At 39.2% G+C, this 15018-nt stretch overlaps 1 protein-coding gene across 4 annotated transcripts in view; it reads right to left on the minus strand.

Annotated features, from left to right (window-relative positions):
• The window catches only part of PLEKHA5 (pleckstrin homology domain containing A5), a 239049-nt gene that overhangs the window by 210305 nt on the left and 13726 nt on the right, over positions 1-15018 (minus strand). The gene's annotated exons all lie outside the window — the stretch shown is intronic.

Raw genomic sequence — 15018 nt, forward strand, 5'->3', positions numbered from 1 at the left:
CAGAAGTCACTTGATGTTGCCTGGTGTCCTGATAAAAAATGGCATTTTATTTTAAATCACTGAAAGCCAGTATAAATATCAGACTATTAACAGAAGATTCTAGTGTTTAAGTTTAAAAAAGACACCAAACACTCTGCTTCCATCCATAACTACAAACAAAAAAAAGTGAAAAGCATTTAACCAACATATTTAACTCCTGCCACTAAACAAAGATCAGTACTCTTCTTTAGAATAACTTCTTCCAAAATTATGAAGGGATTTTACCAGGCTTTTCCTCTAATAACCTCTTACTGAACTTGTGGTGCATACTGAAATCTATCTTTCTTGTAAAGTCAACTACTGAGGGGAAAATTTGTTATCTACTACTGAGTATTTTGGGTCTAATGTAAAAGACAATATATGTATTGCCCTTTTAAACACCCCCCTCTAAAAAAAAAAGGCAAAAGTAGAAAGTATAAAAGAGGAAAGCACAAAATAAGAAGGCAGAAATAATTTTAAATATACCAGTAATCACAACAGATATAAACTAAATTTCCAGATTAAAAAAATTTTGTTAAAGCTGGTATGATATATTAAAATCAGACAAATAGGCAAGACCATAAGTGTAAATGGAGGTAGAGGTCAACTCCCCAGGATAAAATGTTGACTTCATTCTGATGACATAGTCTACACTTAACAAAACATAACAATTCTACACTTAAATGCATCCTGATAATGTAATTTCAAAACTTAAAAAAAAAACAAACAGAACTTCACAGAGAAAATGAAAAGTCAACACAACAGTTGAAAATTATTAATATACCTTTCTCAGCAACTGATTCCAATCTCACGCAAACTTTTCCAGGACACAAAAAGTGGAATACCTTCCACCTAATTTTTTGAGGCTAGATCAACCTTGATTTCAAAGCCAGACAATGACAGTACAGAGAGGGAATTTACAAGGCAATTTCACTTATTATCGCAAATGGCAAAGTCCTAAACAAAATATCAACAGGCCCAATGGAGCAATGTGTAAAAGAGAAGGTACATCATGACCAAGTTGGGTTTACTCCAAGAATGATAGGCTGGCTTACCATTAACAAGTGTAGTAAACACAATTCACAGTAATTTGCTGAGTTAGCAAATTTTAAAAAATTCATCTAAATGGATACAGAAAAAATATTTGATAAAATTTAACACTCACTCCTAATAAAAGTTCTTACCAAACTAGGAATAGCAGAGATTTTTCTTAACCTAGAAAGAATACCCTCTAAAAATCTTCATTAAATATCATTCTTAATGGTAAAATAAGAAGGAGTTTTTTTTTGCAGTACGCAGGCGTCTCACTGTTGTGGCCTCTCCCGTTGCGGAGCACAGGCTCCGGACGCGCAGGCTCAGCGGCCATGGCTCATGGGCCCAGCCGCTCCGCGGCATGTGGGATCTTCCCGGACCGGGGCACGAACCCGCGTCCCCTGCATCAGCAGGCGGACTCTCAACCACTGCATCACCAGGGAAGCCCCAGAAGCAGTTATTTTTAAGTCAGAGCTGTAGTTGCTTCTATTAATACTTATCATTGTACTGGAGGTACTAACCAGAAACATAAAGAAATACAAAGGGTAAAATGGAAAAGGATAAAAGGACTGGAAAGAAAAAAATCTGCCATGACTTACAGAAGATTGATAAACAATTATATATTCATCAAAAGATCCCTTAAAAAAAGTGAAGGCAGGGCTTCCCTGGTGGCACAGTGGTTAAGAATCCGCCTGCCAATGCAGGGGACATGGGTTCGAGCCGTGGTCTGGGAAGATCCCACATGCCATGGAGCAACTAAGCCCGTGCGCCACAACTACTGAGCCTGCGCTCTAGAGCCCGCGAGCCACAACTACTGAGCTTACACACCATAACTACCAAAGCCCGTGCGCCTAGAGCCCGTGCTCTGCAAAGAGAAGTTATGGCAATGAGAAGCCCACGCACCACAATGAAAAGTAGCCCCCACTTGCCGCAACTAGAGAAAGCCTGCACGCAGCGATGAAGACCCAACACAGCCAAAAATAAATAAATAAAATAAATAAATTTATCAAAAAAAAAAGTGAAGGCAACAAAAGCACTAATTGGAAAAGATACATGCACCCCAATGTTCATAGCAGCAATAGCAGCATTATTTACAACTGCCAAGATATGAAAGCAACCTAAGTGTTCATCAACAGATGAATGGATAAAGAAGATGTGATTTTATATACATACACACACACACGCACACACACACATACACAATGGAATGCAACTCAGTCATAAAAACAGAATGAAATTCTGTCATTTACAACAACATGGATGGACCTGGAAGGCATTATGCTAAGTGAAATAAGTCAGACAGAAAGACAAGTACTGTATGATATGACTTACATGTGGAATCTAAAAAATAAAACTAGTGAATATAACAAAAAAGAAAACAGATTCAGAGATAGAGAAAAAACTAGTAGTTACCAGTGGTAAGAGGAAAGGGGAGAGGGACAAGATACGTGTAGATTAAGAGATATGAACTATTATGTATAAAAATAAGCTACAAGGATATACTGTACAACACAGGGGATATAGCCAATATTTTATAATAACTATAAAGGGAGTATAACGTTTAAAAAAAGTGAAGGCAAGATACAAACCCAAAGAGTAGATTTGCAAAAGATTACTATCTATGTTTAATAAAGAAAAAAAATTCCTCAAAATCCAAAGAAAAAAGACACAAAGAAAAGTAGACAAAAGATATAAGCACATGTCACAGAGGAAGAAACATGAATATACAATGAACCTAATAAAAGATGCTTAATTTCATTAACCTGGGAAATTCAAAGTAAAAGCCATAATTAGGAAACATTTGACAACCACCAGACTGGCAAAAATGTAAAAGTTGGACAATATGAAGTGCTGACAAAGATATGAAGCAATAAGAACCCATATACTGCTGTAGGGAGTACAACAGTACAACCACTTCGGAAAATAATTTAGATTTATTCAAAGAAGTCGAAATGCACCTTACCACCTCGATTATACTCATAGTTATATGTTTAAGAGAAACTTGCAAATGTGCATGAGGAGACATATGATAATGCTCACATAAAGCCATAAAAAAAAGAGCAAACACATGTCCACCAATGGGCAATGTTTATACTGTAGTATAATCATACACTGAACACAGTCATAAAAATGAACCACATCAATTTGGGATGAATCTCACAAATAATTATGTTTAACAAAATAAGCAAATCACATACAGAATGTCTTCACTTTTATGAAGTTATAAGAAGAAGCTGGGGAAATTAAACCATGCATTGTATATGGACTCAAACATATGTGGTTAAAATTTAAAGAAAACCATTGGAATGTTATAAACACTCAGGATGGTGGTTGCCCATGGAGGCAAGGGGTGGGGGAATGACAGAGAAATGGCATCAAGGAGGGGCAAGAGGGGGCTCCAAAGGTCTGAGACATGTTCTCTTTTTAAAGCTGAGTATCTGGTGCAGTGATCAACCATCGTATTTTTCTTTATGTCGGACAAATGTTATACTCATTTGGTATGAATCAAATTTTTCATAATAAAATAAAACACATACTCAAAAAAGAAGTTTAAAAAAGTACTTAGCATCAGACACAAATAGTAGTAAAATAAACATTTGTTTATTGTCTAAACCCACAGTTTAGACAATTTGTTGCTGTGTAATATAAACTCACCTGTATTGCACAAGCAGACAATTTAAATTCTGTAGATTATTTTAACTTGCCTTGCTCGTTTCAATGGAACAAGTCTGACCAAAGGGTTCAAAGGCAAGAAACTAATTACTATTAATTATTCTTTATGTTACAGAGTCCCTATTTATGAGCTTATAGTCAAAAGTTTTTTCCTAAAATTATTGCCAGGTGGTTCTGGGACTTTGTAAAATCTTCCACTACTGTCATTTCTACTTTGTTGCCTATTAGGCAACTTTGTGGTTTAAAGATTATGAAATTCTGCTCTGGTTCACCACACAGTTTGGACTTTCAAAATGACTAACAGCAAAAAGAGACTAAATATTTACATTTAAAATATCTACTTTGATTAATACCTATGTAAAAAACTTTATGACCAAAAAATAGATTAAAATACTAATCTGAAAATCCTAATCCTTGGATTTTAGATGATAAATAGCGCTACACAAATTGATTAAATCATTGTCCTTTAGTATTTGCATATATCATTGTTTCACATTTTTTAATAGTTTACATTTAGAAAATGCCATTTCTAATTTAAAAAGATACTTAAAATATTCTGAAAAACCTACAATGAAAATACTGAAGTAATAAATGAGAACACATCTGTTTAGAACTCATGTAAACTCCCATGAGTTCCACCTAAAATCCCTCCACACAGGCAGAGCTCAGAACTTCCAGGCTGACCACTACCCTTGGCCAAATGAGTCACGGCCTCTTGTCTGGTTAGTCCCAGGGTCACTTTTCTCTAAGATTCTACTGAAACTAAATCCATCAAGCCTCTCAATGCCCAAGTTCATACCATCTCCAGTCCCTTTCCCAATCCATCCCTTGACCCATTTGCTGGGTCTGTCCAGGCTTTGCTCAGCCTGTCCCTGATTTAGCCGCCACTCCACCTCTGTCTTGTAAAGAAACTTCCTGTGGAAGCGGTGCTCCGTTGTTAGCAAACCTCTCCTCAAAGCATTACCCCCAATATCTTGGCTGTTAAGGACTTTCCCCTAAGGACACCAGCTGTCCTGCTGCACCCTCTCAAACAACAGCTGTCAATTCCCCCCTCCTCAAGGTCCTTCAACCACTTGAGCCATTCATTTCCTTAATCCCAGGACCCCAACGTGCCCATAACCTGGCACATAATCTGAAATTACCAGCACATCAGCGATCGTAGTGCATCAACACAACCCCCGACCCCCAGCATGCACGTCTAACTACTCTCCCTCTGTGGGGTCTCTGGTCTTGGGAGAATCTCTGTTCTTCAGATTCCTTCTTGCTCCACTTCCTTCCTTCCCAGCCTGAAATCCAACAGTCTAACATTTCAACAAATCTACCATACTCTAAACTCTCCTGCTCATCTGTCTTTCATCGCATTCATCTGGAAAAACCCTTGGTGGCTCCAACTCTTCATTTTCTCTGAGCTCCCACTGCCCACGACCCTCCCTAAAGGTTCCATAAACACTTAATGAGTGTCTACAATGTACCAGGGACATAGTACATAACACGCTGTGTTTTAATAAGCTGCGGACTTGCTTAATCACAAAATTTTTATTATAAATATTCAACAAATCTCTATTGAGCATCTCCTAAGGAGAGGAAGGCACTCTTCTAAGCTCTGGGAATTCAGTAGTGAACAGGTCAGAGGAAGTCCCTGCTCTTGGGAAGCTGATAGCTCAGTGAGGGGAGACAAATAACCAAAAAGTATATGAACAAGAATTTGAGCCAGTGCTAAGTACCAGGAGGAAAATAACATGGGAGGTAATATGACAGCAAGTGCCTGGTCGATGGATTCTGGGTATGGTAGGACAAGGGAGGTTATATACTTGAGAGCTTTCTTAAATACACTGAAACCTACAATATCTTCTCCACACCCCACAACTGAGGCACTAGGACCCATTCTGAACCTTAAAATGACGAAGCCCAGGGAGACTATCAAACCAACTAAACACATCATGAAAGGGGGGAAAAAAAAATAACCCTGCTCTACAGGAGTTAGGAACTAACTGATTTAATAAAGAAGAGACTTATTCACACAGGTCCACTTAATTTTCTACATAGCTGAAGTGCATGATCAGCAGCGTGACCAGGATCAAGTGTAATCCCCTATTTGAGACAGAGGAACCATGAACTTCAAATGGGTTCAGTAAATTTAGGGGCACATGTTCTATACAGATTACAAAAAGGTTCCAACTTTCCACCTCTCCCTATATCCACAACTTTTGTTTTTCTTGTCTGTTTGTTAATTTTTTTATTAAAGTATAGTTGATTTACAATGTTGTGTTAATTACTGCTGTACAGCAAAGTGACTCAGTTATACATATATACATTCTTTTTCATATTCTTTTCCATTATAGTTTATCACAGGAGATATCTATATATATATATATATATATATATATATATATATTTTGTGTGTGGTACGCGGGCCTCTCACTGTTGCGGCCTCTCCCGTTGCAGAGCAGAGGCTCCGGACGCGCAGCTCAGTGGCCATGGCTCACGGGCCTAGCCGCTCCGCAGCATGTGGGATCTTCCCGGACCAGGGCACGAACCTGTGTCCCCTGCATCGGCAGGCGGACTCTCAACCACTGCGCCACCAGGGAAGCCCTATCACAGGATATTGAATATAGTTTCCTGTGCTATACAGTAGGACCTTGTTGTTTATCCATTCCATATATACCAGTTTGCATGTGCTAATCCCAAACTCCCACTCCATCCCTCTCCCCCCGCAACCCCTCCACCTCTGGGCAACCACCAGTCTATTCCCTATGTCCATGGTTCTGTCATAGATAGGTTCACTTGTGTCATATTTTAGGTTCTACATATAAGTGATATCATATGGCATTTATCTTTCTCTTTCTGATTTACTTAGTATGATAATCTCTAGTTGCATCCATGTTGCTGCAAATGGCATTACTTCATTCTTTCTTTATGGCTGAGTAGTAGTTTATTGTATATATATACCACAGCTTCTTTATCTATTTGTCTGTCAATGGACATTTAGGTTGTTTCCATGTCTTGGCTATTGTGAATAGTGCTGCTACAAACATAGGGTGCATGTATTTTTGAATTATAGTTTTGTCTGGATATATGCCCAGGAGTGGGATTGCTGGATCATATGGTAGTTCTACTTTTAGTTTTCTGAGGAACCTCCACACTGTTTTCCACAGTGGCTGCACCAACTTACATTCCCACCAACAGTGTGGGAGGGTTCCCTTTTCTCCACACCCTCTCCAGCATCTGTTATTTGTAGACTTTTTAATGATGGCCATTCTGACAGCATTTGCAATGTGATTTTCCAACCTCCCTCAAAAGACGGAGTCTATCTCTCCACTCCTTGAATTCAAGCTGGCCTTGAGACTTTCTTTGGCCAATGGAAAGCAGTGCATGACACTGCCCCAATTCTGAGCCCAGGCCTCAAGAGACCTGGAGCACTAAGGCTCACTTGCTTGGACACCTGCCTTCACCACAAGAGCAAGCCTGGGCAAGCCTACTGGGAATGAGACCATGGAAGAGAGCCCAGTCATTCCCACCATCTCAGAAAAGACCATCTTAGACCAGCCAAGATCAGCAGAGCCTCCTGCTTGACCCACAGCTGATCTCAGACAAGAATAAATGCAACAGAAACTAGAGGAATTGCCCAGCCAACCCAGGGACCTGTGCTCAGTAATATACAGTGATTATCTTAAGCCTTGGAGTGTGAGGACGGTTTGTTATACAGCAGTAACTGACACAGCAAGATTAATCATATCTATTCAACTTGAATAATCTATTACATTTCTCCTGTAATGTTTTTGAGGAATTGAAGCCAAAAATTGTGAAATATTTTAATCTCAGGGTATTCTGCAAGAAGGCTTTAATAGCAGGCTGGGTAGATACAGAAAGGACGTAGAACCCCATCAAAAGATTTTATTTCTCTTACCAATAATACTGCCTGTTTCCAATTCAGAGTTTCTTTTGCAGCTCCACTGAGAAAGGAACAGCAGCTGGACTGAAAATCATTCACATAAGAATAAAGGGAGGGGCTTCCCTGGTGGTGAGAATCTACCTGCTAATGCAGGGGACACGGGTTCGAGCCCTGGTCTGGGAGGATCCCACATGGCGCGGAGCAACTGGGCCCATGAGCCACGACTACTGAGCCTGCGCGTCTGGAGCCTGTGCTCCGCAACAAGAGAGGCCACCATAGTGAGAGGCCCGCGCACCGCGATGAAGAGTGACCCCCGCTTGCCACAACTAGAGAAAGCCCTCGCACAGAAACGAAGACGCAACACAGCAAAAATAAATAAATAAATAAATAAATAAATAAATAAATAAATAAACTCCTACCCCCAACATCTTCTTTAAAAAAAAAAAAAGAATAAAGGGGGTGGGGGGTGGGGGCCTGACTTGACATAGTAGAAATCTAGATTATTAGGTAAATGTTCAAAATGGACATGGAATTCCTCTGTGTAAGAAAAAAAAAAGTCCTTTTATCATTCTTTTCTGAAATACAGAAATTCCTCAGTGTGAACTATTTCTGAGAAATACATCTATTCTTCCAAATATACAAAGGATTTCGTTTGTTTTTTGCACACTGTCTTCTACCCCTCCAAGAGTTTTAAATAAGTTTTTGAAAGTAGATATAATAAGTAAGCATGCCACCACCCCTTCCCACTCATCTGGGTGAGCATAAAAGGTTTAGTGAGTTGAACTGGACTAGGCCTGTCCTGCTTTCTACCCCATGGGGTTGTTCTGAGAATCAAAGGAGAGGGAAGGAGGGGAGAGTATTCAGAAGGAATGTGACCTCGCCTGGCCCACTGCCCACAGCTCAGTCCCAGCCTACTCAGGCCACTACTGGTCATGGGCCGGCCTGGCCAGCCAGCAGCACGGGCCTGAGAGCGCCTGTTTTCCAGCACCGTTACAGAGCCTGAGTGTCAATACTTGTAAAATATTGTAAAATATGCAATCCCAATTTTCTTATTCTTTTTTATTAATGACAAGGGGTTCAGTTCTTTTATTTCTCCTCCCTCCATCCACTATCTTCTACAGACAATAATAATTTATTTTACAGTTAAATTCATTTATTTTTTTAAAAAATTATAAAACACATTTCTTAAAAACAGCATTATCCATGTTCAAAACTGCCTTTTCATCACCACTCCTGGGTACGCTGTATCATACACCGCCTTCCTCATAATTCAGTTCCACTGCTTATATGAGAGACCCTACCATTACAATGCCTTGAGTTCTTCACTATCTTGGAGAATATATTCATGCCAGGCCCTGTCTTTTCTCTGCAGCCCTGGACAACAGCTACTTTACTCTTTCAAGAAAGTCTTCCTTAGTGTCACTGGGTATTTCACAAATAAGCTGATTTCTAATTCCTAAATCACAGGGCTTTCTTAAATAGAAACCATTTTAAAAACCAAATATGTATATTATTAAATGTACATACACCATCAACAACAAAACTTATTGACCATCATGTGTAATAGTTTCTACCTTCAAGAGGTTTAAAATCTGCACACGATGAAGACTTTAAATATTTCTGAACCACAATTAGTAGGCCAGCCATTTTCAACTGTTTTCCTGCATAAATGATCCTGAAGTATGTTGTCTTATATACGCAATGTTATGACCCTGCAAAATAAGTACCCAGGTATTTCATATGTACCCCATGTTTTACAGTTTTTCAAAGTTTATTCACATAGATTAACTCACATCATAAGCCTATAAAGTAGGCAAGACAAGGACTACCCTCTCCATTTTACACATGAAGAAACTGGTTCTTAGTGAGAGTAAGCAATTTTCTCCAAGCTGTGTGGTTAATAAAGGTAACAGAGCCAAGGTTTGACCCTTGGCTACTTTCCACTTCACCAGAGTACTCAGTGGCCAGGGGCTTACAGATATGCACAGTGTGGTCACAGAACAGAGAGCATGCTCTTCTTGGCCAACCTAACTGGCCTGTAAAGGGCCTAAATCATATTTCGCTCACAAGTCCTGATTTCCTAGGTGAATGCACACTAGACTCTACACTGGGCTGTGGACAGGTTAGCACCCCATTTGTTTTTTTTTTTTTTTGGAATAATATTTAATGAGAGGTTATTTACAAATAAAGGAAATCATACCAAAAGACTGAAGATTAACAGTGAAATAAGTTGGTTTTGGTTTTTTTTTTTCTTTTACATCTAGGAAGAAGTTTAAAAGAATAATTTCTACAAAATCACTCAGTCACCATTTATAATAAAGAAAATTTTTAAATCTCAAATTACAGTAGTAGAATAAAATGAATCATGAAATATGTAGAATTTTTTTACAGAATTCCAAGTTTAAACAAAGACTAAATAATATCAACACCTTTTTTTTAACATCTTCATTGCAGTATAATTGCTTTCCAATGGTGTGTTACTTTCTGCTTTATAACAAAGTGAATCAGTTATACATATACATATGTTCCCATATCTCTTCCCTCTTGCGTCTCCCTCCCTCCCACCCTCCCTATCCCACCCCTCTAGGTGGCCACAAAACAACGAGCTGATCTCCCTGTGCTATGCTGCTGCTTCCCACTAGCTATCTATTTTACGTTTTGTAGTGTATATATGTCCATGCCACTCTCTCACTTTGTCACAGCTTACCCGTCCCCCTCCCCACATCCTCAAGTCCATTCTCTAGTAGGTCTGTGTCTTTATTCCTGTCTTACCCCTAGGTTCTTCGTGACACTTTTTTTTTCTTAAATTCCATATATATGTGTCAGCATACGGTGTTTGTCTTTCTCTTTCTGACTTACTTCACTCTGTATGACAGACTCTAGGTCCATCCACCTCACTACAAATAACTCAGTTTTGTTTCTTTTTATGGCTGAGTAATATTCCATTGTATATATGTGCCACATCTTCTTTATCCATTCATCTGTTGATGGACATTTGGGTTGCTTCCATGTCCTGGCTATTGTAAATAGAGCTGCAATGAATATTTTGGTACATGACTCTTTTTGAATTATGCTTTTCTCAGGGTATATGCCCAGTAGTGGGATTGCTGGGTCATGTGGTATTTCTATTTGTAGTTTTTTAAGGAACCTCCATACTGTCCTCCATAGTGGCTATACCAATTCACATTCCCACCAGCAGTGCAAGAGTGTTCCCTTTTCTCCACACCCTCTCCAGCATTTATTGTTTCTAGATTTTTTGATGGTGGCCATTCTGACTGGTGTGAGATGATATCTCATTGTAGTTTTGATTTGCATTTCTCTAATGATTAATGATGTTGAGCATTCTTTCATGTGTTTGTTGGCAGTCTGTATATCTTCTTTGGAGAAATGTCTATTTAGGTCTTCTGCCCATTTTTGGATTGGGTTGTTTGTTTTTTTGTTATTGAGCTGCATGAGCTGCTTATACATTTTGGAGATTAATCCTTTGTCAGTTGCTTCATTTGCAAATATTTTCTCCCATTCTGAGGGTTGTCTTTTGGTCTTGTTTATAGTTTCCTTTGCTGTAGCACCCCTATTTACACTTATTTTTAAAACACAATAAAACAGGGAAAAAATAAGCTTTACTAAGATGTAAGACACAGGGGCTTCCCCGGTGGCGCAATGGTTGAGAGTCCGCCTGCCGATGCAGGCGACACGGGTTCGTGCCCCGGTCCGGGAAGATCCCACATGTCACGGAGCGGCTGGGCCCGTGAGCCATGGCCGCTGAGCCTGCATGTCTGGAGCCTGTGCTCCACAATGGGAGAGGCCACAACAGTGAGAGGCCCACATACCGCAAAAAAAAAAAAAAATGTATGACACAGACTGACAACAATACACATATATAATCTATAAATAAATAGACATATAAGGAGAGTATATAACCAAAAACGTTCTACTTATCAGGGTGCACAGCAAAAATACCTTGGAGAGCTCTAACAAGCTAACTGGCTCAGACATCAAAAATACAAAAAAGTACATAATGACATAAATCATTAAGAAAAATAGCAATAGAAAAATAGAGAAAATATATGGAAGAGGCAATTTGTAGAAGAGACTCAAATAGGCAACAAATAGAGGGAAAGATGACAAGCATGGCCAAAACCAACAATGCGCAAATTCAAACAAGATACCATTTTTGTCCATTAGATTACTCAAAACTTAAGGCTGGTAACACCAAGTGCTGGCAAGGATACAGGAGACAATAATCCTACACACTGCATCATGTGAGGATAAGATGGTAAAGATTTTTTGGAAGTTGGCCTAACTGTAAACCACAAATAGTAAAACCACAAATTAATCTGAACATGACTGTCGAACGGCTCCAATAGTTGGACCAACTCCAATTCCAAAAGGAATTTAGGGGGTGAATGCCCTGTTTTCATTTGGGGCTTTCTGATTCATTATGTAGTTTTGCACAATGTGTCACTTTCTACCACTTTCCTATTTTTTGTGTGTGACTCCATGAACTTAATGAAAAATACTGTTTTTCATTAATCTTATAATTATGCATTTTAATCACTTCAATATTTTCAGACCCTATTTATGGTGTTTAGCAGGATTTTACTACGTTTATCAAAAGCTAAAATACGTATACAGCCTAACTCAGCAATTTCCACATCTATTTTATAAAAACATTTGCATACGGCCACAGTTTATGTATAAGTACGTTCATGACAACATTTTTAGAAACTGAGAAAAAAAAATGGAAAAACACTAAATGTCCAACTAAATAATTAATGTCCAGCTAAATAATTAATGAATATTTTGTAGCTACTGAAAGAACGGTGTTGATTTCTAAGTACTAATACGAAAAGATCTAAGGTATTAAATAAAAAGGAAAAGTCAAAGAATTGTACATATAGGACAAGCTCATTTTGGTAAAAATAAATGAATAAATGAATGTATAGGTATGCAAAGAAGGGGGAGGAGGACACACACCAAACTGCTGACATGCACAGAACCTCCTCTGGGAGAGCAGAGTATGGGGTGAGAGGGAAAAGCATAAAAGAGACTCCGCACTACTGTATCAGGAGGAATAGTAACATTGTCCTATAAGTCTCCCTCAGAATGCCTGTTAGGAACCGGGCCGCACAGCAGGAGGTGAGCGGCGGGAGAGCGAGTGAAGCTTCATTTGCCGCTCCCCATCGCTCCCCATTGCTCCCTGCCACTCCCCATCGCTCATGTTACCACCTGAACCAAACCCCAACCCCGTCCGTGGAAAGACTGTCTTCCATGAAAGCGGTCCCTAGTGCCAAAGAGGCTGGGGACCATTGGCATAGGCCACAGTGCCTACTCTTAAATACTGCCACTGATAATACTGGTTAAATCACATGAGTAAATCCAAGCGTCAAGTTCACAACTCAGTCAAGCTCTTAAAATCATACACTCACACATGCAAATACATATATATGTGAGATTATGTCTCCATCCATCTAGCCATCCACCCACCCATACTCTGACCTTGGGCACTAGTATAGGTACTTGCTCCTCATCTATGAACCCTGCTACAGCTTTTTCACTCAGCAATGGGAAAGAGCAGTCCTGGTGTGAAATACGGGTATCTTGCAAACTAATCGAGCACAAGATGCCAATTATTGATATCTTTTTTTTTTTTTTTGCGGTACACGGGCCTCTCACTGTTGTGGCCTCTCCCGTTGCAGAGCACAGGCTCCGGACGCACAGGTTCAGCGGCCATGGCTCACGGGCCTAGCCGCTCCGCGGCATGTGGGATCTTCCCGGACCGGGGCAGGAACCCGTGTCCCCTGCATCGGCAGGCGGACCCTCAACCACTGCACCACCAGGGAAGCCCAATTATTGATATCTTATACTACCAGTTGTATTAATTGTCAGTACGAAACCAGGATGAATAAAAGCTTAAGGCTCACTTTACTCAAGTACTCCAATGTTTTTAAAGTATTTGGGCTTACATGTAAGCTCTTGAATTGCCTTTCATGTTTACGTTTGTGGCTTTATGATATAAATTCAGATATTAAATTAAGGATGGTAAATACACCATTATACCAGCCTCCTCACCTAAGCCCTTGCAAACGTCATTAACTTGTCACAATACGCTTTCCTACTGATCCAGAAGTTGATCTCCAAATTTTTCCAAACACAGTGCTCCAAAGCGCTATTGCTCATCAATCAGACTTGCAATGCTAGTTGAAACTTATTTACTATTTCTGGTAATCCATTACATCAACGGTCTGCAATGAACCACATCTCCTGGTATTCACAGGCTTGTGTAGTTCTCTCCCACTTTTGATTTTGGCCTTGGTCATGTGACTTGCTTTGACCAACAGGACATGAGCAAGCATAATGCAAGCAGAGGTTTGATAAACGCCTGCACCCAGGGGCTTGTCTTCTTGGAACGTTCCCTCTTAGAAGCCAGCTGCGTTGTTAGCAAGAAACTCTAGATAGACTACTAAGTCATGAGAGGCCACGAGGAGAGAAGACACGGGATATTCCAGCCAAGTTGCAGCTGAATGTATCTGCAGGAGGGCCCTCAGTTATATCACAGGAAATAGAACAGCCTAGCTGAGCTCAGTCAACCCAAAGAAAGGTGAGAAATTATAAATCGTTGTTTTAAGCCACTAAGTTTTGGTATAGTTGGTTATGTAGCAACAGATAAAGACTAATCCCTGTTCCAAACTCTCCGAATCACTAGTGACAACCCACACAGATTCTCCATCAGTTACCTTCAAATTTCATCTGTCCGGAGTATTTACTGTAGGTATGGAGAAACAGGGGCACTTTTATACACTTCATATACTAAGGAGAGACCATAACTTTGTACAAATCTCTTAGAGGGCAATTTGGCAAAATGTTAAGTAATGAACCCTTTAAAAAGCTCACACCCTATCCCAATAATTCCAAGTCTAGGAAACAGACATGCGTATGTTATATAAGGATTTTTCTCACAGCAAAAAGTTGGAAACAACATAGCCATCTAAAAATAGAGGGATGATTAAACTATTATATATTCATAAGATAAAACATCAGTTATTAAAAAATCTTCCATTGAATATATAATGACATAAGGACACACGATATAACTTTAATGAAAACAGCATTCGACACAGTACTAGCAATAAGACCCAAATCTTTAAAAATATTTTTGCATATATACAGAAATATTAATAGAAATTCTCTCTGCATAATGAGACCAGGTGATTTTATTTTCTCCTTCTTTATACTCTTCAGTTTTTTCCAAATGTTTTACTTCTATAATCAGAAAGAAACACTTAACATTATAAAACAGGTTGGAAAAAAGGACACACACTAAACACAGATTTGGAATCATTCTCTGACATTTCTTTACTAAATTTTTTTAAATGCCATCATTATTAGATGCATCTATATTC

This window comes from Stenella coeruleoalba, assembly GCF_951394435.1.
Source record: "Stenella coeruleoalba genome assembly, chromosome: 11".
Classification (NCBI taxonomy): domain Eukaryota; kingdom Metazoa; phylum Chordata; class Mammalia; order Artiodactyla; family Delphinidae; genus Stenella; species Stenella coeruleoalba.